At 45.3% G+C, this 9,653-nt stretch overlaps 1 long non-coding RNA gene across 1 annotated transcript in view; it reads right to left on the bottom strand.

Moving 5' to 3' along the window:
* Nucleotides 1-293: 293 nt before the first annotated feature.
* The window catches only part of LOC129387167 (uncharacterized), a 33,803-nt gene continuing 24,443 nt past the window's right edge, over nt 294-9,653 (bottom strand). The window contains exon 3 of the long non-coding RNA XR_008614458.1: nt 294-568. This is a non-coding gene — a long non-coding RNA (uncharacterized lncRNA). The remainder of the gene's footprint in view (nt 569-9,653) is intronic.

Here is a 9,653-nt window from a genome sequence, read left to right as displayed (position 1 = left end):
CGTAGCATTAGCATAGCTGTTGTACAGCTGGAGCGAAGGCAACATAATTTTGTAAGGTAATATGGTAACGCAGTGCGAAAATTCTAGATCATACCAGCTCTGAAATATATTTACCTCTTCGAAACGACCAGAAGTCTCTGCCGCAGTGCCTCTATAACTCCAATGGCTATGGTGCCTCTGGTATAAATTGGAAGTGCGATTCGCCAGTGATCGCCATTGGCGCAGCTTCTCAAGAGAGCCGCTAGAGAAACGGACACTTAGAGCTGCTGAACATCCTATCGTTGGGACCGCATCTGAAAGCATCGGCAAACTCTGGCATGTTCAGCAGAGGTTGTACGCAACGCTGGCGCGCCGCGAGGTCTTCCTTTTTGTCCGAACACCAAGGCACACAGTGAGACACAAAGAAAAGTTGCTCCGAAGTCAATTGCAGATCCGTCGGTGTCCACCTGCGCTTCGTCGATGCAGCGCTGCTTTGATAGGCCTTGTACGACAGCCACGTGGCGATGTGGTTTATCAGGGAGACCTTCGGGGCCTCTCGTGTCCACAAACGCCAACTGAGAGGTGCATGCTGCATTGAATCAAGAATATATTTATGACTGTGATGCGTCGCTGTGTTGCCGTAACTAAAGCCTGTGCTCGAACGCGTTACAAGCCTCTATGCGGTAGCAGGACCAAATCGATAACCACAGAAGTTTCAGGTTGTCGTAACTCGCAAATGCGCCAACGTAAAACAATTATTTCATTCGTCCGGATTAACAGCAATTGGTTTCTATGAACATTAAAACCAGGACTGCATGCTCCACTCACATGTTCTCACTGTCACAAAAAGCAGGGCTTCATATAGAAAGACTAATTTGTTGCTCTTGGCTAGGAATGTGTGACGGCAATTTAGGAAAGGGTTCTTGGAGAAAACAACGTTTCCGCCCATGTTTTTTCAAGCTCCAAAAAATTTTTCAAAAAGTAGACTGGGCTGTATTGTAACAATTAGTACATGAATCAATAGCACGCCATGCAAGTTATTTGGTAGCAGCGCCAAAAACAACAATATTTACAACAACATTTGTGACAAACAAAAATGTAACCCACGGTAAGTATATTTCTTCAGCTACAACAAAGAGCTGCAGGCTTGGAAAGGAAACAGTTTGTTGCCAAAATTTTCCATCGAAAGATATTGCTGCACTAATAACATTACCAGGAATAATATATAGTACACGCCTCTCAAGACATTAACCGGGTTTCAGAGTCTTCAGTCGTTCGTAGTTTTTATGTTTTATGAAAATGCTACCGGCAAATTGAAAGCGGCTATTTTTTCATCGACAATGGTGATACACCTGAGCCTTTGTTCACTTGTTTTAATTGGTTTCGTTCTCAATTATGTTGCAATAAGTTTGGATGTGCAACGTGTTCAAAACGAGCGTTTTCTTTTAGCAAAGGTGCGTAATTTGTCCGGACACCGGGCCCGCAAATATTTAACTCATTTGGACAGAGGCATATGCAAGTTGGGCTCGTATCGCTTTGAAGCTTAGCAATTAAAGGTAATGAATCAAATCCAAAGCTTTTAATATTTTTTAAAGCGGATTGAGTAGCACTGCCGCACTATAATGAAGCTAAACACATATAACGCTGTTCATCATCCTCATCACCATCATCAGCCTATTTTATGTCCACTGCAGGATGAAAGCCTCCCCTGCAATCTCCAATTACCCCTGTCCTGCGCCAACCGATTCCAACTAGCGCCCGCGAATTTCCTAATCTCATTGCCACACCCAGTTTTCTGCCGTCCTCGACCTGCGCTTCTTTTCTCTTGGTAACCATTCTGTAACCCTAACGGTCCAACGGTTATCTAACCTATATAACGCTCTTAAAGCAACGTAGCCAGTTTTTCAGTGTTTATATTACGATATTGCTACCAGGCTGAAATATTTTTTTTCGCGCTACACAGTGACTCACACTAACGTAGTTTTTCTCTTAAAAGTCGCACAACTCCTCCCAACATTAAAATGTGTTTAGAATTCTTCATATTCACTAATTTCTTTCTTTTATTTGGTAGGCATACCAGTCAATTACCTCCACTTTGTCCAAAATAAAGCAGTGCTGAATAAACCGAGATAAAAATTTTCTACATTATGCAAGTTCATGAACTTGAAAGTTATCAATCCTGGATAGCCTTTCATTTTTTGCCTTCATAAAATATAACGCCAATGTAGAACAGTAGACATGATAAATGTGTACGAAGGTAAAGAAATCTTACGTCAGCAATGTCACGTGGCTTAGTGTAATAACACTTGAATAAAACAGAATGGAAATACTGAACAGCCGCAGGCATATAAGTAAAGTGTTTGTTCAATAGAGTCTGCAATTATTCATGAAACTTCTGAAAGATTATTCTTAGTAAAGAACGCGTCTATTTCTAATTGCTTTATAGAAATTATTATACTACCGACGCCTTGAGGCTGACATCATAGCCGCTCTTTCTGCTGTTAATTTTTTTGAAGTTCTCAATATGTCAGGTTTAGGACAAAATGTCCACAATCTACGAGTCTTTTTAAATAGATTAAAGTGCGCCGAAGGTTAGTGCTAGCACATTTATTGATAGCTGTCTTCTTAATTTAAGTTTAATAAGCTGCTCAGAATCTCCACAAATTGCCAGCATACATTTTTTGTAGGAGCTTTATGTAGATAAAAGGTTTCGCCAGTCGAAGGATGGACGTAAGTTGCATACTTTTCCTGCATTAAATATTACTACTCGCTTATCACTGTCTTCTGTTAAGTCGACTTCAGAGAAAGAGCACTGACCCTCCACAAAGCAGTGGCCATGTAGCCTGTGTTAAATGTAAATAGTAATGCATGGATGAGCAGCTTCTGAACAGTTGGCTAAACTAATTTGCAAATCGTTATATTTCCTTACTGATTTTATTCCGGTGTGAACAAGAGTGATAAAGGTCCTGTTCGGGTTCACCTAAACATCCTCTTTGTTCTGTTTATGCTTCCCTTCCGATTGTTAGTAAAGCAACGCGCTTTAACGAAATGCGGGAAAGTTTAGAACTATGACTGCTAACACTGTAGAGCTGCAACCCTAGTTAGTGCACATATAAAAAATTTCGGTGAAGCTTGGAATTGTTGAGATGTGAATCCAATCAAATTTCCCGAGACCTCATTTTGAAAGAGTGCTCTGACGAGTCGCTGGCTGCTCGTCAAAAAACAATGCGCTCGGTAGAAAAAAACCTATTGGCGCCGTCTGTCTGTAGCAGAGATCACGGCAGAGCGACCGGCAGATGACAGACAAATCGCGGCGATCAAAGGCATCGCCTCGAGGCGCCATGTTGCGAGGCAGAAATTTACAGGTGTTAGAAGGACGTGGATGAAATGACAGTGATGGACGCTCATGATCGCGGCTCCTGTCCACTCCCTAGTTGAGCGGAAGTACAGGTACAGTGTTACGCGACAGCGTTAAGGAGCTCGTGTCGCTGAAAAGGCGGTGTCGGCGGCGTTGGCCGTGAGCGAAAAATCCCGGAAGGCATTACTTCAATAAAAACAACTTGCAACAGGGGCTGGGTGGGAATCGCACCAGGATCTCCGGAGTGTGACACGCTACCACACAGCCATGAGTTCGATGGTTCAAAGTGGGACAAAAGCGCCTCTAGTGAATGCGGTGTTGCCTTAGAAACGTGCCGTAGAAAGTTATACTGCAGTGTATATCTAATTATGAGCATGTAAATTACAGAAGTCGCAGTTAAACGCGCAGCGAGGTACGTTTCCGCTACATTTCTTCTGCGCTTGCCGCACACGCAGAGCCATCTTGCGGAAAACACAGAAGACCCCCTCCTCGCAATGTACGGCGCTGCCCCCACAGGTGGCGTGCCACTCGCCCGATCGTTTGGATTTTGTGGCGGATGGACGTGCTTTTCGGGGCTCCGTGGCGACGACGAAATCATAAGTTTTTGTGCATGCTTTGAGCTTGCTTCTGTTTTTTATTTGCTGGTTTTTTGCATTTAAATAGTAATTGGGGGGTTTTCCTTTTCTTTCCCTTTTTTTGTCTCTCGTATTTCGGGTGCGCGGGTGTGTTTCGTGTAAATTTGTTTTGCAGGATGATTAGAGCGTCCTTTCGTGCCACGTGTTCCAACACGTGCAGCCGGGTGGGACGTTGAGTGTTTGTAGTCTTTAACTAGTAGCTTGGAAGTGGCAAGACAAATAGCTATTAGCGGTTTTACTGTGCGTGTTTGGTAGAAAAGTGAGAGCGTGGCCGCGTGGTTGAGCGCGTGCGAGAGCGTGTCATACCTTCGGTTTCTGCGACATTGTTTATTTTTGAAACAGTGGTGACAGTTGCTTTGCGGCATTTTGAGGATTTGGATCCTGTGCGTATCGTTTTTTTCTAAAAGGCACGTGCTCTGCATTGATATAGTATTATAGTATTTGCAAAAAGCCGTGCAATATATGGCGAGAAAGCCGGTAAAGCAGGCAGTACGGGGGTGGGGGGGGTCCCTCAAGGCAGATGAGGAGACGGGTGAGAATGGAGAGAGCGTCGAAACAACCGGCACACAATGTGATGTCGATACTAGGCTGCAGAAAATGGAGGCTTTACAGGAAGAGCTTCTCAAACAGGTGCAAGAGCTCAAAAATGAGCTAAACAGTGAGCGTGAGGCACGGAAGGTAGTTGAAAAAAGGCTTGAAGCAGCCGAGGAAAAGCTGAACAGGGCCGCCATTGTGAAAGACAATGTGCGTGACAATGGAACGCAGACCCCCGACGCAAGGTAGGGTCAGAGAAATACGTCGAACGCAGGCAGGGTGATGAGAGGTTAGCTGGAAAGAGCAGCACCTACCTTGAGGCCGCTACGCGGAAAAAGCTGGAGCCCAGGGGACAATCCCCCTTGTCGAGTCCGAATCACGCGGAAAATGACAAAGGGAAGCAGGGAGAGGTAAGAGAAAGTGAAATGGCATTATCGCTGGCGATTCAAACCTGGCTGGGTGCTCAAAAGCAATTGTGGAGAGGGTGAAAGGCGACAGAAGAGTGGCGGTAGGGACATTTCCAGGGCGCACACTTGGTTCTATTATGGAGCGAGCAAAAGAAAAGCTCGCGGAAAATGCCCACGTGCGCAACCTCGTCATAGTAGCAGGTGGGCTAAATGACGTCCTAAACAGGAAAGGGCCAGGACTAGCCCAGAGCTTGGCGAAGGGGGTGGACGACTTGCGTGAGCTATCCCCTCAGGTGCAGATCGTGGTGTGCACGGTACCGGAGGTGCCTGTGCGTGACAGTCACGTACAAAGAGCCGTAGTGGCTGCTAATGAGGCAATCTGGAAAATGAGCCGAGAGAAAGGCTTCGAGGTTGTCGAAGTAAACAGGGAAGTGAGAAGTTGTGGTGGTTTTAAACGAGACGGGATCCACTTCAATTACTGGTTAGCACGAGAGGTGGGCTGGCGACTTGGTGGTCGCGCTGTTGCTTTTTTAGGGAGCCCGCAGGCGCTCAGGAGGTCAGAGTAGATAGTAATGAAGAAGGTCCCCTAGGGGAACATCAGAAGAGCATCGCCGTCGATAATAGAAAAAGGAGGAAAACAAGAAAAAGAGCTCGCCATGCAATAGGCTACATAAACATGCAGGGCGGCAGAAGAAAGGAAAAGTGGGCAGAGATTGAGGAGCAGTTACACAGAGAACAAATAGGGGTGTATGCGGTTACAGAAACGCACCTTAGAGACTCAGAAGAGCCGCCAGTTATTGAGAATTATGTTTGGGAAGGGTGCAACAGAACTAAGTCGGAAAGAAAGGGAGGGGGAGTCGGAACGCTCATCCATCAGGGAGCCAAATGGAAAAGAGTAAATTCACAATGTCAAGAGCATCTTTGGTTATCAGGTACAATGAGTGGGAAAGAAAGTTGGCTGGGCGTTACGTATTTGTGGACCGGAAAAAATTGCACAGAGAAGAATAAAGAGTTAGTGGAATGCATAAGCGCTGATATTAAGGGTTTCGGGAGTGGTGCTGAAATTGTCCTATTAGGTGACATGAATGCCCACATACAGGATTTAGATGGCTATACCGACAATAACGGGAAGTCAATGCTGGACCTTTGTGAGCAACATAACCTCGTGATCGTGAATACAGGGCCTAAGTTTGAAGGACAGGTCACGTGGGCAGTGGGAAACCGGCAATCAACCATTGATTACTGTCTGATGACAGAAGGAGTTCATGATAAGTTGAGAGAAATGGTCATCGATGAGGAAGGGTTTAACAGCATAGGGAGTGACCATAAACGCATCATATTGAAAATGGGATATGTAGTTGGGAAATAGAGCAAGGAGAGCAAAATGGCGAGTCCACATTTGAACGCTGAACAAATAGCAAACACAATCACTAGAGTTGAGGAAGAACTTGGCAAATGGCCAAGTAAAGAGTGGGAATATGGTGAGCTTCTAAGTGTAATAACGACAGAAATACGGAAAGAGAAACATGTTCGTTGGAATAGAAAAAATAAACCAAAAAGCTGGTGGAACAAGGAGATACGAGAAGCGATCGCCGAACGACAGAAAGCATCTCGAGAGCACAGGCAGGCAAAGAAGGCGCAGTTGTCACAGGATGAAGTAACTAGTAAATGGGAAATATACCGGGAGAAAAAGTCTATGGTTCAAATACTGGTGCAAGCAAAATTAAAAGGTGAAAGTGAACGTTGGTTGTCAGAAATACGTGAGAAAAAGAAGGCCGCACCTAGAATATTTTGGAACCACATAAAATTATTAGGCAGGGAGTCAACAACAACACAACAACATATCCTAGACGAAGATGAAAGCAGACTGGAAGGAGAAGCGGCAATAAATTACATCCGAAAAATAACAGCCGAATCTTTCCAAGGCAATGACGAGGTTGTATTTGAGGAAAAAAAGAGCATGAAAGAGACTCAGGAAAAGGAGCTGGTTCTGACAAATTTAAACTGGAAGAAAGCGGAAGAGAAAATTCCTAAGCGCACAGCCACATGGCTAGACGAGGTTCCCGTTAAGCTGATAAATGAACTAGCACCAAAAAGTAAGGAAGCTCTGGTGAAAGCAGTGGAAAAAACTTTAAAAGATAGACGGATACCAGACAGTTGGCGACAAAGTAGAATGAATTTAATTTATAAAGGTAAGGGGGAGAAAGACAGAATTCACTCGTATAGACCGTTGACCATTACGTCGGTAATATACAGGCTAGCAATGCAGGCAATCAAATTAAAGCTTCAAGCATGGACAGAGAATAATGGCATTTTGGGAGAGCTTCAGAATGGCTTCAGAATAGGTAGGCGTTTGGACGATAACTTGTTTGTTCTTACTCAGTGTATTGAAATATCAAAAGCAGAAAGCAGACCGTTGTATGTGGCCTTTTTAGACATTACAGGAGCCTACGACAACGTAGACCGCAACATTTTGTGGGATATTCTGGAAGGGGAAGGCTTAGGTAACGATTGTATACAGCTTTTGAGAGAGATTTACCTAGAAAACACCGTTTGCGTTGAATGTTAAGGGATGAGGAGCGCGGAGAAAGTTCATATCAACAAGGGACTGAGGCAAGGGTGCCCTTTATCCCCGCTGCTGTTTATGATGTACATGGTGAGGATGGAGAGGGCGCTGGAAGGAAGTAACACCGGGTTTAATCTCTCATACAAACAGGCAGGTACAGTAATACAGCAGCAACACCCAGGTTTATTTTATGCGGACGACATTGTGTTGCTCGCTAACAAGCAAAGCGATTTGCAACGTCTGGCTAATATCTGTGGACAGGAAGGCAACAATTTAGGTTTGAAATTTAGTGTTAGAAAATCAGGTGTTATGGTATTCAATGAAAACAGTGAGCAGACAGTGGAGATACAGGGCCAAGAAATACCTCGGGTAACAGAATATAAATACCTTGGTATATGGATAAACGAAGGCAATGGATATATGGAAACACAGGAAAAAACCATAACAGTCAAGGGGAAGAGAAATGCAGCCATAATGAAGCACAGAGCGCTATGGGGATACAATAGGTACGAGGTCCACCGAGGTATGTGGAAAGGGGTAATGGTTCCAGGACTAACTTTTGGAAATGCGGTTGTTTGCTTTAAATCAGGGATGCAATCAGGACTCGACGGGAACCAAAGGTCAGTGGGTCGCCTCGCATTGGGCGCTCACGGGAAGACTACAAATGAAGCTGTGCAGGGGGATATGGGCTGGACTAGTTTTGAAGTGAGGGAAGCTCGCAGTAAAATTGAGTATGAAGAACGGCTGAGGAATATGGAAGAAAGTGAATGGGCTGGGAGAGTGTTCAGGTATCTGTACAGGCAAAACATCGATTCACAGTGGAGGAAAAGAACTAGGAAGCTTACCAGCAAGTATGCGGCCTGTGGGGTGGGCAACACAGCAACAAGGAAGGTCAAGCGGATAGTCAGAGAGGCTGAATTAATCTCATGGGTGGCGGCAATGGAAAAGAAACCTGCCATGAGTAACTACTTAAGAGGAAAAAACGTAATCAGGAAAGAAAACGTTTATGATAACTCAAAGGGAAGCTCATTACTTTTCGAAGCGAGATCGGGATGCCTTAGAACACGCACCTATAAAGCGAGATATAAGAAGGAAGAAGAAGCATGTGCTTGCTGCGGTAAAGCTAGGGAAATGACGGAGCATATTTTATTAGAGTGTGAAGACGTCTACCCAGCGGTCGATTTAGGCACCACTGGCCTCCTTGAAGCCCTTGGGTTCAGCGGGAGCAGTGGTAAAGCAAACAGGTCTGCAATAGACATTAGTAAGAGGCAATTGGAGGATTGGTGGAAGAAAAGTAGGGAAACGACAAAAGACGGAGACGTACAAAAGCACAATTCGCAATAGGGGATCAGAAAGTTTGGACGCGGTAGTTCATAGTTTTTTTTTTTCTTTTTTCATTGGTTAACCTAGGTAGGATATTAGGCAGCATAGTAGCAAGAGCTTGGTGGCGCAACCCACCGCCCCGTTCCAAAGGGGACGCTCATAACATCCATCCATCCATCCATCCATCTCGCCTTCGTCGCGTTCGGGCGCATTGGGGTTGTGGGGGGCCGGTGCGAGGTGCGTCGCGGCCCGGCTGTCCGTGCCGATCACGACGTTTGGCTCGCATAGATCGTTTCTCCCGCCGAGACACCGAGTTCTTCGGTTTGTTCCGCTTGCTCAGGCTCGCATTTCGTTGCCGCGCCGAACGCTGCGTTGCTCGGCGCTCACCATGTGATTGGTGGGTTCAAAGTCCGAAGCGGGGCGCCTCGTAAGTGATCGCTGCGCCTTAGCGCTTTGTCTTACGCCCCTTGGTGGGTTGATGGGAACGCTGTCACGTTCCACTCTTGAAGGCGAAGCTTAAGCGTGCTCCAATTTTTTGCCATAATGTATGCGTCTTTTGTTGCCTGCGACTAGCTGGCTGACAACAGGTTGTTTTAGGGGGTCTCTATGGTATGCCGTAAGTCGAAACACCATCTGGAATAACAATAGCTATTGTACAAGCCATCCAGATACTTGGATTATCAGAAGTAACACTGGAACGTAACTACACAACCGAACAGAATATCTCATATAGGTGCGGAGTAGCCCATACATATTTTGCAGAAGGCTGTAGATCTACCACCATCATTATACGGCAGCATATTTTAAAATCTACTGGAGGACAAACGCCTCTCCCTGCGATCTCCAATTAC

This window comes from Dermacentor andersoni, chromosome 2 (genome assembly GCF_023375885.2).
Source record: "Dermacentor andersoni chromosome 2, qqDerAnde1_hic_scaffold, whole genome shotgun sequence".
Lineage (NCBI taxonomy): Eukaryota > Metazoa > Arthropoda > Arachnida > Ixodida > Ixodidae > Dermacentor > Dermacentor andersoni.
The sequence above is the reverse complement of the archived record's forward strand: the minus strand, read 5'-3'. Positions and strand labels throughout refer to the sequence as shown.